The sequence below is a fragment of the Mastigoproctus giganteus genome, chromosome 6 (assembly GCF_048544385.1).
Source record: "Mastigoproctus giganteus isolate SK-2022 chromosome 6, ASM4854438v1, whole genome shotgun sequence".
Lineage (NCBI taxonomy): Eukaryota > Metazoa > Arthropoda > Arachnida > Uropygi > Thelyphonidae > Mastigoproctus > Mastigoproctus giganteus.
Window position 1 is genome coordinate 180,762,308 of NC_143580.1, and position 15,144 is coordinate 180,777,451.

Sequence of the window (15,144 nt, forward strand, 5' to 3'; positions counted from 1 at the left end):
AGAATCACTACTGATAATCAGATCAAGAGTATTACTCCCTCTAGTTGCCTCCTGAACATGCTGATTTAGAAAACAATCATCCAATAAATCCACAAAAGCCTTGCTAGTATGTGAGTGACCAACCCACAAATTCCAGTCAATATCTGGGAAATTAAAATCCCCCATTATAAGACTGATTTATTGGCCCACTATTTCCCTCTACAGTTTCTTATTATACTCAGAGTCATTAGGTTTTAGCACACTCCTATTCTCAATTTTGATCTCTCAATGCTTATGTCACTAATAGCATACCCCCCTCCTTCCTTCCTAGCCTGTCTATGCTTTCTGTACACATTGTACTCCCCTAATTCCAGTTCTGCACTCCTTATTTTTGTGTGACACCATGTCTCTGATATCCCAACAATATCCACCTTTGATGCTTTGAGCAATACCTCAAATTCATTTACCGAACTCCTAAAATTGGTGTGCACACAAGTATACATACATCTGTTCTTATTCTTAGCTACCCTAACACAACCCATGTGTTAACTTGTACCGCAATGACTTCCAGCAGTCTCTGAAATATCCTGCATCTTGTTTTCCAGGCTGCTACTCATTCCAATAGAAGCAGTGCAAGAATCACTTTCACCTCTGCCAGTGGCTACTGTTAATCTATTATCTTTGTATTCCTCCAAGCTAGCAGTTTTCTGACCCACATAACACTGCATCAATAGCATCAGCAAATATTCTTGCACCCTTTCTATTTAAGTGTATCACATCCCTGTAGAAGCAGTCTCTCCTGTTAACAAGTACAGACCAGGCTGAAAAAAATTCTACCCAGTGACTTGCACAATCTTTCCAGGGCCAAATTGATTGACAAGGCTCATCCTATACTTCCTCCTATCATGTCTGGGCAGAATGGCAGACGCTTTCAAATTCAACCCTAATTCACAGCTTTTTTTCAACAGTAACCGATACTTGTTAATTCTGCCATTCTCCTACTCTTAAAATCATTAGTGCCAATGTATACAACTATATCACCTTTTCTGCCCTTAAAAGATATCTGCTCTACAACATCATCAGCCTTTGCCCCTGGCAGACATATCCTGGTCTTGTTCCAACTAGATATCTCTGAAAAAATATTCAGTGAAGAATTAATTCATCACCTCAACAGCATGTGTGCACATTTTCCCTCTTCAATAAGTGTATTGTACATGTTTAACTGTATGGTTTCTCCCTCCTTTGTTCTAGGTAAAATGAACCAACATTTCAGTTTTCCCTATGTATTACAGTAGATGATTACACTGGCTACCAATCTTCATATCTCTGCACAAAAGTTGTAGAAAAAGGAGATATTTCCAAAAATGTCTAAATTACATTGCTATCACATATCCTTGCTATCTCCTCACATATATTGAGAGGTACTAAAATTTAATTACTTATTGTGAACCAAATTTCAAATACAGCAACTCCCCAACTTATGTAAGAGTTGTTCAGACTTACGTAAGTCAGAATTTCCCTAAAGGCTTTTTTGCAGCACTAGCAACCACATGCTGAATTCGATTGAAGCAAAAAAAAAAAAAAATAATAAATAATGGTCAACAAACGTGTAAGTAGAATTATTCAATTTTATCTTGTGTGGGAAAAATTACAAAAAGAAAGGAGACATCAGCAAGTCTTAACTTTCAAGCATCATCACCAAAAACTCCAGCTGCTAAGCACACCACTACAGAAGTTGAGGGCTGTGGAGATTTAGAAGGGGTTTTTTCCAACATATCACAATTTCTCTGCAGTAGCAGAATCAGTACTGGCAACTTCACCGCATACTTCGATGTTTTGGAAGCCAACAGAAGCTAACCTATTATACTCACTGCTTGCCATGAACTTTGCTGTACTTATCCTTAATATCTTCATAACCACATCTTGCTTTTGCTTGAATTGCCATTGGATCCAGGGGCACTTGCTTCTGAATCTGATTTTCCATCTTCAATATAGCACCCGAATGCCTTTAACACAGTGCTTCTCAAACTTTTTTTGATCCCCCCCATAAAAAAAAAGCCCTTGCCAGGGTTTTTTTTTTAGCCCACCAATATAAAGTGAAGCTAGATAATTGAAATGAATATTTGTCTGTTTGCCTCCAAAAATGTAAATGCAGCCCTGCATGTATGTGTGTGTGTGTGAATTATGAAGAAAACTATTTACTGCACTTTATTCCTTCTTTGTAAAAAATTACAACTACATAAATAAAGTCAGTTATAGTCATAAAAATTAAAGTTAATTACATAAGTCATATTAATGGAAATAGTTAATTATATTTTAATATTTAATGCAATGGATGAGCGTGGTGGAGATTAATTAGCCTATCACTATTAGGTTTAATATCTGTAAGTAGAAGTCGTAAATCGCCACATTTAACAACATCAGACAATTTTTGTTTTGTCAGCAATTGAGATACAGCACTGAAACTAGTTTCAACTAGATATGTTGCAAAAAAAAAAAAAAAAAAAGTAATTTTTTTACAATTCCCCACAATGCAGGATAATGGTCAGGGATTTTCGTTTGTAACCAAAATTCCTGATATGAATTTTGACTTCAATTCAACTTCATTTTGTAACTCAATTCTTCTACCAAACGTTCACCATGGTCATTATTTAAGAAAGGATTTTTAACCCAATCTGGAATTTTCAAATTAAGGAGATCTTCGAACCTTTCCTGCATATCTCTGTGCAACATTTCTAGATGATTACAAAAAGTTAGTTTCATCAGCTATTTTCTTTATTTCCTACAGATTCGGAAATTGATACAATTCACGTCATCGTGCGTTGCGCATAAAAAGCTTTAATTTTGAAATAAATGCTGAAATTTGAGTTTTCGCCTTAACTCAATTAACTTGTAAGTTCATTGAGTTGAATCTAGTAAATAAATCTGCAAGATTAGCAATATCAGTTTTCATTTTCTTGAGGTCATTACTAAGGTCGTTGTTCCTATCTTCAAAAAACTCGCCAACAGTATCAAGGAGTTCATAAAATCTGTTGAGACAGTTGCCTTTTGACAGCCACCGAACCTCTGAGTAACAATCGTTCAAAATCTTAGCTATCTCAATTTGATCACAAAGCTTTCTAAATATACGATCATTCAAAGAATGTGCTTTAATTTTGTTTACAGCAGTAATAACAGTTTGTAGAGAATTGTGCAGTTGATCACAAGTTTTTTTGCAACTAAATGCTGACGGTGAATGACACAATGAACAGTAATAATATTTGGCACAGCATTTTTTAAATAAGCCATAAAACCCCTGTAAAAGCCAATCATTGATGGTGCTCCATCTGCCCCCCGTCATGCCTAATGTCCCTATGAATAATTCAAAAACCCCCCAGAGGGCAATATCGCCCACTTTGAGAAGCACTGCTTTATATGCACACTGTCCCTTAAAATAGTATTCACTTGTCGAAGCAGCGAGAACTAATTCTGTGCAATAGATGACCAACTTTGTACTTCTTAAATCATCTTTGTTTCGTTTTCTAGCACTGCCAGCACTTGCAGTTTCCATTGGTCCTTTTCCCTTCATCATTGTAATAAGTAAACATGAATGAAGAGAAGATTCATTTCTGTTTTTCATATGATTGAAAATTTCAGTGAAGGGGAACTCATTTCACCATAATGCAAAACCCACCAAATTCCAGTTAGTATTGCAATAAGATCAAGTTATTACCCCTTTATAACAGATTGCACTAACAGAAAATCCCATAAATCAGAAAGTGCAAATTGTTTGTTTTATGATAGTGACCTCCAGAAATGTGTTTTAGAAAACTATCACAAAGGCATTCAAAATTGATTCTTATAATGGAACATATAACAATGAAAGTTTAGTGCAATTTCCATTATAAAAATTACCTTTTAGAAAGATAAATAGCTTAGTTATAAACCAAAACAATAATTCCAAGGTATTAGAACAAATTACAAAAAAAAAAAAAAAAGTTATTGGGCTTACATTGCAATATTCCTACAGAACACAAAATACATTTCCATTTTTTAAAGTTTCCACTGGCTGGCAAAACCTTACTATGTAAAGTCAAATTTCTGTAAGTTTAGAGTTCCTGTATAATAAAAAAAATGCTATATTAAAATACTTTAAATCACAAAATGTACCACATACATGGTATTTTCCTTAGAAATGTCTGCAACTCAGTTTTTCTTATAGGCCATTTTGCTTTCCTCCTTAACAAACCAGCAGTAATCTCTCAATCATGGCAGTATCCCAGCAATTTTGGTACTGCTTTCCTCTTGTGGAAAGTCCTGATGAAAGTGTTGTTCTAACCCAACACATGTCTACCAAATTTTGAGGGAAAATCAGATGGAAATGAAGAAAGTGAAATTCAGAGATTTGGCAGCCCATAACTTTATAATATTGAAGTGATGTCAAAAATTATCTTCCTTCCCTCTAAGAAATCCATACACAACTGCTTTAAATAAGATTCAAGATGGTAGTTAATAGCCAGTAACTTTGTTTCAAATACACCTTAGAGGTTCCCAATGAAAGTTCCTTCTTTTATAGTTTTGAATTTAAATTGAGAAACTGCTTAATTTTGCAAAACCTACCTCTAGATCAGCAAATAATCCAATTATATTAAGATCACCACAGACATTTCAAGCAAAGTCATGGTACTTTGTTTGGGTTGGTCACTCACACACTAGTCAGACTTTGGTGGATTTATTGGATGATTGTTTTCTGCAGCAGCATGTTCAAGAGGCAACCAGAGAGAGTAATACTCTTGATCTGGTTATCAACAGTGATCATATTAAGAATTTGCAGATAAAGGAACCACTAGGTGGCAGTGATCACAATGTACTGATGTGGGATTTACTTAAAGATTTAATTACCATCAGGGGTAAAGGAAAGGGTTTTTGCTTCTGTAAAGGTGAGTACAGTGTGGTCTCAGAAAGTTTTTACAGTGGGATCAACTGACGATTTTACTAAGAGTAAATTCTAAGTGGAAAGCATTCAAGGAATTAATTGTGGATGATACTAAAAGTTTCATACCTATTAAGAAATATTGTTCAAGGTTTAGGCATAAATGGTTATCTAATGAGACTTAACAGAGAAGAAAAATGCATGGGATGCATATAAATTATCAAGCAACTCCGAAGCCTATGGCAGATATAAGCTAGTCTAATCAGGTCACAAAGGAGGTTAGGCAGGCGAAGGCAGATTACAAGAAATCCTTGGCAAAGGATGCTAAGAAAAACAGCAAGGATTTCTTTACTTATGTAAACTCTAAAAGGAAGGGGATGAATCTGATTGGTCCACTTGACATCGATGGTGCGACTGTTGATGATCCTGCTCAGATAGCAAACAAACTGAATGAGTATTTTGCATCTACATTCACACATGAGGAATTAAGGTTTAAAAATGGCAGAAGGTTATCAAATTGTAGCAGGATACTTAATGATTTTGTAATAACTGAGAGCAAAGTGAAAGAGAAATTGTTGAAGTTAAACATAAGAAAAGCACCTGGGGTGGATGGATCTATCCAGTTATATTAAAGGAGGCGGCAAAGCAACTAAACAAACCCTTAGTCATAATTATGAGAGCATCCTTGGACTCAGGGGAGGTTCCCACAGACTGGAGATGTGCAAATGTATCCCCAATTCACAAAGGGGGAATTGAAGAGTGACACGAGTAATTACGGACCAGTTTAACTTCTGTTCCGGGTAAACGAATGGAGTCACTGGTTAAAGATGCATTGCAGGATCATCTAGACAAGACTGCAGCAATAATTCAGACACAGCATGGGTTTGTTAAGGGAAAGTCTTGTTTGACAAATTTGATAGGATATTATGATGTGGTTACAAAGGAACTGGATGCAAAAAACAATTTTGATATCATATATTTGGATTTCAAGAAAGCTTTTGACACTGTTGTGCATGGAAGACTATTGTACAAATTGGAGCAGAATGGTATTAAGGGTAAGTTGCTACAATGGATAAAAGGATGGTGAAGACAGAGGGTGATAATCAATGGGTGCTGCTCTTCATGGACTAATGTTATTAGTGGAGTCCCACAGGGTTTGGTGTTAGGTCCACTATTTTGTATATTTATCAATGATATTAATGAAGGTATATCAGGCTTAATGTCAAAGTTTGCAGATGATACTAAGGTTGGCAGGGTTGTTAATGTCAGTAATGGCAGTGTGCTACTGCAACAGGATCTAGATAATTTGGGCAGATAGGCTAAGAAGTGGCAACTGAAATTTAACCTTGACAAATGCAAAGTACTGCATATGGGTAGAAGTAACCCCAGAGAATCGTACCAACTATGTGCTACTACACTTAAGGTGGTAGAAAATGAAAAAGACCTGCGAGTTATTGTGCAGTCAGATATGAAGTTTTCTGAGCAATGCAGACAGGCTGCTAGAGCAGATCATGGGGTTTTGTCAATGATATATAGGAATTTTGCTAGCCAGGAAAAGGAGGTGATTGTCCCTTTGTATAAGGCAATGGTCAGGCTACACCTTGAGTACTGCATACAGGTCTGGAGGCCTCATTTTAGGAAGGATGTAGATTTACTTGAGTGTGTACATAGAAGGGCAACAAGATTGGTGATGGAAATGAAGTGATCCTCTTACCAAGAGAGGCTTAAGTTCTGCAAATTGCAGTGGCTGGAGATTAGGCACCTGCACAGTGATCTGATTGAGGTGTATAAGGCCTTGAATGGGTTGAGCACGCTGAATTCTGATGGGATCCTTCCACTTGTTCAGATTATGAACCTAAGGGGGCATAAATTCAAATTAAGAAAGGACGGATGTAGAATAGATGTACAGAAATTTGCCTTTAGCCAGCAGGTGGTTAATTGCTGGAACAAGCTTCCATCTGTTGTGGAAGTTGAATAAATTTAAGGAGGAACTGGACAGGCATTTGGAGGGAATGGTGCAATTTTTTTTTTGGCTGATGCTGCATAAGGTCATAACACTTGCTTTCTTGCATCACGTGCCACTACTACTTTATTGCACTCTGCATCTTGAGACATGTTTTGTTTCTTTTGAGCTGACAACATGAAGTAGAGGAATTGCATTTCTATTGTGCAGCAGAACTACTTTTAAACATTGAGGTATTTATTAACAATTTTTTAAAAAAGCTCAATTTTTCATATATACTGAAATTTTAGTTCCTGTTTCACACTTTCACTTCTGTAATTTAGAACAAAGGAATTCTGCAGCTCTTTAGATAAGTTTAAATAAAACTGTCATTCAACTTTTCTTGCTTAATTACAGTATATTATAATTTTCTGGTTGGTAGTATAAATCCTCTGAAGTAAAGAGTCCAGCAAAGTCCAACAAAAGCATCCTCATTATATTCATCATTGCTTTCTTTGTTCCATTATAGAGGGGTGGGAAGAAAATATATTGGCAGGTCTTTGTTATGTGTTACAATTCTTATTACAGATAATTTGTAATATGCTATGCTTGATTTTTTTTTCTGGGGCATTCCTGATATTTTTGTTATCAAAAATATCAAGTGACATGGAATGGTTCTCATTGCACCATAGGAGTAAAAAGGCACATTTTTAATTTTCCCAGTTAACCACATCCTCAGCTTTGTGGTTAGTGTAATACAGGTTTTGTTCTGATCATTAATCATACAACCAAAGTACAAAGAATATGCATGTTGGTAATACTATAGATTTTCTTCTTGAGTTTGTACTTTAACTTGTCCACATACATAGCAATTGTTAGGGTGATTCAGACAATTCCTTTGATTTTACTTAAACAAAGTAATTCTAAACAAAACATAGCATAAATAAACAATATGCAATAAATATGTAGATAAACTGTACACATATACTGCAACTGCCTTTGTTACTGAGAGGCAGACAGTCAAGACTGCACCTTTTAACATATCAGTGTCATATCTACTTCTATTAATAACATAATGTTGTGGGTAAGCACAAGAATCTGCATATGTACAAATTGTTGCATGATCTGAAATTTATTCTTAAAATCTAGGCATAAAATTAATAAATAGCTGATATTATTAGTAGATAAAAAAAAATAAATAATGTTGGCCAATGTTATCACCACTTACTATGGAATTCTAAAACAATGATTTAATATAATTTCCTAATGTGAAGATTTCAGTGGCCATGGCTAAATCCAAGTAAGCCATCTTTCCAGGAAATGTGCAGTTTCTAAATTGTTGTTTAATGTGCATAACATGCTTAAATTTGTTTCATCTGTGGGATATATCCCAAAGGCAAAATAATGCCTACTGTAGATATTAAACTTGAGGGTCACAAAATCAGTTACTGCTAAAGGTGAAAGCATACAAAACTACAATAGACCCCTACAGCACTGGATAGGAAAAGAAAACAGAAAAGGTATATGTAAGAATGGATAGAAAGAATAAGAATATTAGATTTGGATTAAAGATGAGAAAAATATTAGTGATATATATATATGTGAGAAAACAGGGATGGTCAATTTTATTAGCAGGTTTACTTCCAACAGCAAATTTTATATCACTTAATTCTGTTCACCTCTGCTTCAGCTGAACAGAATGAAATTATATACTCTTAGGCATACAATTTTTTTAGTCAAGCAACTAAAGATTGTATCTGATCATAATTACTTCATCTGGTAGTGTTTTGTGCAATACTCTATTGTAGCATATTTAGAGTTTGTTCCAGCCATTTTTTGCTGTCACTATTTCAAAGCACAATTTTATAGTAAATGTATGATAATAAGGTTCTTGTTTATACTCTGGCACTACCACCAGCTCAGAGGTTACAATAAATGATAGATACAATCATTAGTTGTATTTAGCAGGCACAAGCTTGAACCACACTCTACTCAGAGCATGGGCTACTGCACTCTTGCTCCTGAGAAGATTTCCTTTGCTGCTTGATAAATTTCAATGATTCTTGAATGTTTTAGAATCCAGGTGGTGAAGCAGTAGTCTTACTGATGATATAAACAAGATTTTTTTTGATTAGGCAGAGATGGTCTTTGTTTTAAGGACAGATTTAATTTTTTAAAATTAAATTGGTCTTTGTTTTAAGGACAGATTTAATTTTTTAAAATTAAATCTGGGATATCAGATGGCATTTATTAAAAAACTTAAAAATTAACCATATAAGGAGTATAAATAGAACAGGCTACTTAGAAACCACAGAATTTTATCTATGGCAACAGCCAGAAGAACATTGCTTAGTTTCCTTACACTTATGAAAATTAATTTCTAAATATACCAACCAAAACATAAGCTGCTCTCATAAGCATGCATTATTATATTTGATAAAGTTCTTATGAAGAGTTTACAAAAGATGCATAATGCCTAGAAGTGAATAAAGCACATCCAATCTGGAATAACCTTGGAACTAAAGCCATTAGCTGGCACTATACAACAAACTATTGGCTGTGGTAGATATGTTTATACCCAACTAAATCATGGAGAACTGCAGTTTGACAATACTCCATCCACGACTGATATCACATCACTTCACTGATGCTAATATTGTACAACAGCAAACTGTGGACCCAGCAAAATGTTTTGTGATCTGAAGTAGTGTTTCACACATCTTGTAAGCAGCAGGTATGCCAAACTTAGTGAATCTCTCATGCATTTATGGGTTGAATATAAATTATCAGGCAAAATAGAAGCCTATGGCAAGATGCAAGCTAATCTGTAATCAAGTCAAAGGAGATTAGGAAGCAAAGGCAGATTACGAGAAATCTTTGGCAAAGGATGCTAAGAAAAACAGCAAGGACTTCTTTACTTATATAAACCCTAGAAGAAAGGGGATGAATCAGATTGGTCCACTTGATATCTGTGGTTCAAGTTTTGCTGATCTTGTTCAGATAGCTGACAATCTGAATGAGTATTTTGTTTACATTCATGCATGAGGAATTCTTTAAGGAAGTGAAGGACAGAAGCTTATTAAACTAAGAGAGCAAAGTGGAGGATAAATTTAAGTTAAACAGAGGAAATGCACCTGGGGTGGATGGGATCCATCCAGTTAAATTCAAGGAGGCAGCAAAGGAAATAGGCAAACCCTTAGGCATAATTATGAGAACATCCTTGGACTCTGTAGAAGTCCCCACAGACTAGAGATGTGCAACTGTATCCCAATTCACAAAGGGGAATGACAAGTAATTACAGACTTGTTTAACTTCTGTTGCAGGGAAAATAATGGAGTCACTGGTTAAAGAAGTGTTGCAGGATCTAGACACTGCACTAACAGACAGGGCATGGGTTTGTTAAGGGAAAGCCTTGTCTGACAAATTTGATTAGATACTATAATGTGGTTACAAAAGGAACTGGATGCAAAAAATAAATTTGATATCATATACTAGGATTTCAGGAAAGCTTTTGATACTATTGTGCATGGAAGACAGCTGTACAGTATTAAGGGCAAGTTGCTGCAATGGATAAAAGGATGGTTGAGTGGGCAATAACAGTGATAATCAATGGACTAATGTTATTAATCCCAGGGTTTGGTTTTGGGCCAACTGTTCTGTATATTTATCAATGAAAGTACAGCAGGCTTAATGTAGAAGTTTGATGATATAAAGATTGGCAGGGTTGTTAATGACAGTATGCTACTGCAACAGGATCTAGAAGTGCTGGGCAGATGGGCTGAGAAGTGGCAACTGAAGTTTAACATTGACAAATGCAAAGTACTGCAAATGGGTAGAAGTAACCCCAGAGGAAAAAACATCAACTGGGTGGTATTACACTCACAGTAGTAAAAAAATGAAAGACAGTAATTGTGCAGTTAGATATGAAATTTTCTGACAGGCTGCCAGAGCAGGTCATGGGGTATTGTCAATGATATACAGGAATTTTGCTAGTAGGGAAAAGGAGACAATTGTCCTTTTGTATATAGCAGGTCAGGCCATGCTATGAGTACAGGCCTGGAGGCCTTATTTTAGGAAGTATGTAGAGTTGCTCAAGAGTGTAACAAGTGTACAGAGAAGGACAACAAGATTAGCAAGGGGAACAAAGGGGTCCTCTTACCAAGAAAGGGTCAAGTTTTGAAAATTGCAGTGGCTGGAGACTCTGCACCTGCAAGGTGTATAAGGCCTTGAATAGGTTGAGCACACTAAATTCTAATGGGATTCTTCTGCATGCTCATATTATAAACTTGAGGGAGCATAAATTCAAATTGTGGAAAGAATTGTAGAAGAGATGTGCAGAAATTTGCCTTTAGCCAGTGCGTAGTTTTTGACTACTGGAACAAACTTCCAGCTGTCGTGGAAGTTGATGGCTTAAATAAATACAAGGAGGGAATGTATGTGCAAATTTTTTTTTTTTTTTTTTGGCTGATGCTACATAAGCTTATATGCTTGCATCACATGCCACTACTACTATTTCCTTGAAAAATGAACTGTGGTGCATGGATTTCTTTTGAAAAATGAGCCATCTTTTCAGTTTGAATGCAGATAAAGTGACATCTCACTCATCACAGACCATTTATACATTAAAGAATGCCACTAGTAGCAAATAAAGTTATCCAGCACCAACTGGGATTAGAGTGCCAAGATCATGAATTTCTGGTTGGATAAGCATTACTTATATTTCACGGCCTTTAGCTTAATTTTTAAAGTACTTCTTGCCAGCAGTTAAGCTTAGGTCATAAATTGCCAAAAAACAAAGATATACAAACAATGTAATCATTACATATTAGCAAGTTCCATTTTATCTTTTTCTAGGTTTCTCCTTAGGGTAAACAATTTTTTTTAAACAATCTTGCTGATCTTTTGTGGGTATACAGGGGGTCCAAAAAGTCCTGATGCACTTCCAAACTGCAATAACTTAAGTACTATACAGGATTCAATAAACTTACATCGTTACTGATAGAAAGTATAGTATTATTTTGCAATTCCATAAACATTCTCTGGTTTATTCAGTTACAACAGCATTTCTCAAATTGTATGGGTGTATCCAGTTGCAACCCCCAGGGGTTGCAGCTGGATACAGTTCAATGTATAAAAACTGTCTTGATTCATAGGTAAAAATGAGGGTTAAATCTGATATATTATTAACACTCACTTCATTAACCAAATCACAAGACAAGCTACTTTTCCCACTCAGTGATGTTTTGTATTTATTTTTACCATAGTGTTGGTAGAGATACTCTTGTTAAAAAAAAAACTAAGGGTAATGAAATTTTATTTGATGTCTACTCATTAGTTTATTTCTTTAGTTATAAAGAAATAAACTAATGTGTATTTCTATTTCTTTAGTTATATACAGTTAACTGTATATTTCTGTAAGAAATATACAGATAACCGTATATTTCTTACTGCAGGATTCCAAAATTTATTTTTATTTTCAATAAAATATTAGCTATCAAAGTTATTTGGATATTTGTTTATTGCCCAATTTTAACCTCAATGTAATCATTAGTTTTACTCATGGAGGAAGGTGTGGAGGTTGCACAAAATCATTTACTATTTTAGATCTCAGTATCAAAGTTTGAGAGCCCACAAGTTACAGCATTAATTGCATTTGTGATCCTGGTATGAAGATCAAAGAACAAGGTTTGAAGATTGTGTTACAGGTTTTACAGCCCTAGTGTTTTCCCAACTCTGCATAGTGATAAGGACATGTGTAGGTATACCCTGTCTAAGGTAGCTCCCAGACTGACTATTTCCACCTAGGAGCACTGTGGTGAACTACAGAACTTCTGTAAAATTGCCTGACCAATGTGTAAATGTATATTTGTGAAGTGTAAATATGTGTTCTTTGCCACCAGTAAGCAGCTAACACCTGGGCAGCTGTCGCCCATCCATCGGCATGGGTCCCTCACTGTGCAAATCTTGCCTTCCACTGGAAGGAAAGGTAGGTCCAGTGGATGCCAGCAGTACCCAGACTCATACTCAGCTTGTGTTGTGATAAGGACAACAACTTTCCAGATGTTGGTATTCACGTTCTCAGAGCCGTGCAGAGGGCAAGGCAAACGAGGCTCTTGCTTCATGTTAAAAGCTGAAATGGGCACCAAGAAAAAGATTAAATAATTGCCAACATTGCCATCTTTTCAGTAGGGTGCAATTTTTCATTCTTGCCTCTTACTAAAATTGCTCAGCACGGCCCTGCTTGTTCTACATATACAAACTGTTATCACATCAAAACAGGTGTCACCAGGAAGCAGCCAACACCTGGGCAGCTGCTGCCCATCCATCACCATGTGAAGCTGGGCCCATTTTCCTCACTGTGCCAGCAGTACCCAGATTGCATTGTGATAAGGACAATGACTTCCCAGCTGATGTTGGAATTCATGTTCTACATATACAAACTGTTGCTATCGCATCAAAAAAACTTGTAATCATTTTTAGCCACACTAACATTTGTTATTTTTGTCTAAGACAAAGATCAGGTTAATAAACTTTTAGTACACTAAATTTGTGCAGACCAATTGTATTCTGTGTTTTTAACTGTACTCACATTTTAGTAAAAACAGCTTTAATTGAAAAGTTAAAAATTTATTACAAATTCGGAAATTTGTGTGATTAAATTTCACACACTACAGATAAATGAAGTTATTAAAATAGTCAATTTCTCAAAAAATATATCATTATCTACTCTAAAAATTTAAATAAAATTTTACAATATGAAACAAGTGGAAAATCGATTTCTCAGAAAATGCTATTTTTTTCCTTTACAAGATATGAAAGGCTAAACAGCTCCAACAGCTTTAGCAAAACTTGAACTATTATATTACATACACACAATCTTTAATCTACAATACTGGAATTAAAAGTAACATATACAATACAAAATGCATGTTATATTAATTACAAAATCTAAGATCATTTAAACATTTTACAATAAAAATACAAAGGCTGTAAGCACTGACATAAGTTTTCATAGCTATGAATTTAACCTAAACATTTCAGAAAACACTGCTTAAATTATGAAAAATAATTTGAACTATCATAGAAGACAGCTTTTGTAGAACCCATCTCTGGCCTCAGACTTACAAAAGTTGAAGGTAAGCCAAAAAACATCAGCCAGGCTCTTATGGATAGATGACTAAAGGAAATCTTATAGGCAGATAGAGAATGCTTAATTGGTGAATTCAATGAGAGGAAAGCTACCTATGAAGTGAACTGCAATATAAGGGAAAACCTGTGAATAGATTATCTGTTAACTGAAACAATGGGGGAGTGAAAACTGGCTGATTGAAGGATTTGATTCACTGCATATGCAAGTACAAAAGTAGGAAAATTTTGAACATTTACTGTTGGGCAATAAATGTTTTGAGTACCAGTCAGTTTCTTGCATGTACTTCATATAAAAGCAAAGCACACGTGAACATGCCATTTCTAGTTAATTGATAATCCTTTCAGCTGACAACGAAACTATAAAGCACATAAGATTTTTATAGCAATTAGCAGTGACTGCTTCGGAAATTACAGATGCTATATTACTCTTATTAATTTCTGCAATTAAAATGGCTTACTATTTTGAAGTAGTTGAATCTTTCAAACCTTGATTGAAAGATTCCACTGCTGAGGCATTAGCCATGTTCACTGAAATGTACAACTTCCAACATTTGCCATACCACTATGAAAATCTTCATGAAAATGCACATTCCATTATTGCTGCATTTTGATATAAATCAGATTAACAAGAGTAACATGACAAAGTTCAAGACAGTTTATTTAGCACCACATTTTCTAACTAGTTCCATTTCAAATGGCAATTCTCAAGTATCCTTTCCTCTGAGACTACACAATAAAGTAATGCATATTAAACTAAGTAGAAAATCTTGACTATTTAAAAAACACCTTGTGCTAACCTTTAGCCTAAAAGTAATAAAATTAATAATTCAAATGGAAACTATTTTGCAAATAGTATATTAAAAAAATTACAGCCCATGTAGATTACACAAATTCAGTATTTTGAAAAAAAAATATAGCACATTTAAGTAGTTGACCTCAAAAACAGTAAGTACTCCAGCAACACTGGCATTTCTATCCTCTGAAATGTTTATAAAGGTATAATGACAATTACCTCTTTTTTGAAAATAAAAAAAAAGCAATGGAAAGACAGGGGACGAGTTTAACTACATTTTCTAAATTGTAATGAATAAAAGGAGATGGTGCATATCAATAGACTATGAACAAAGAGGTTAATAAAGATATACTAATAAGGAAAAGCATC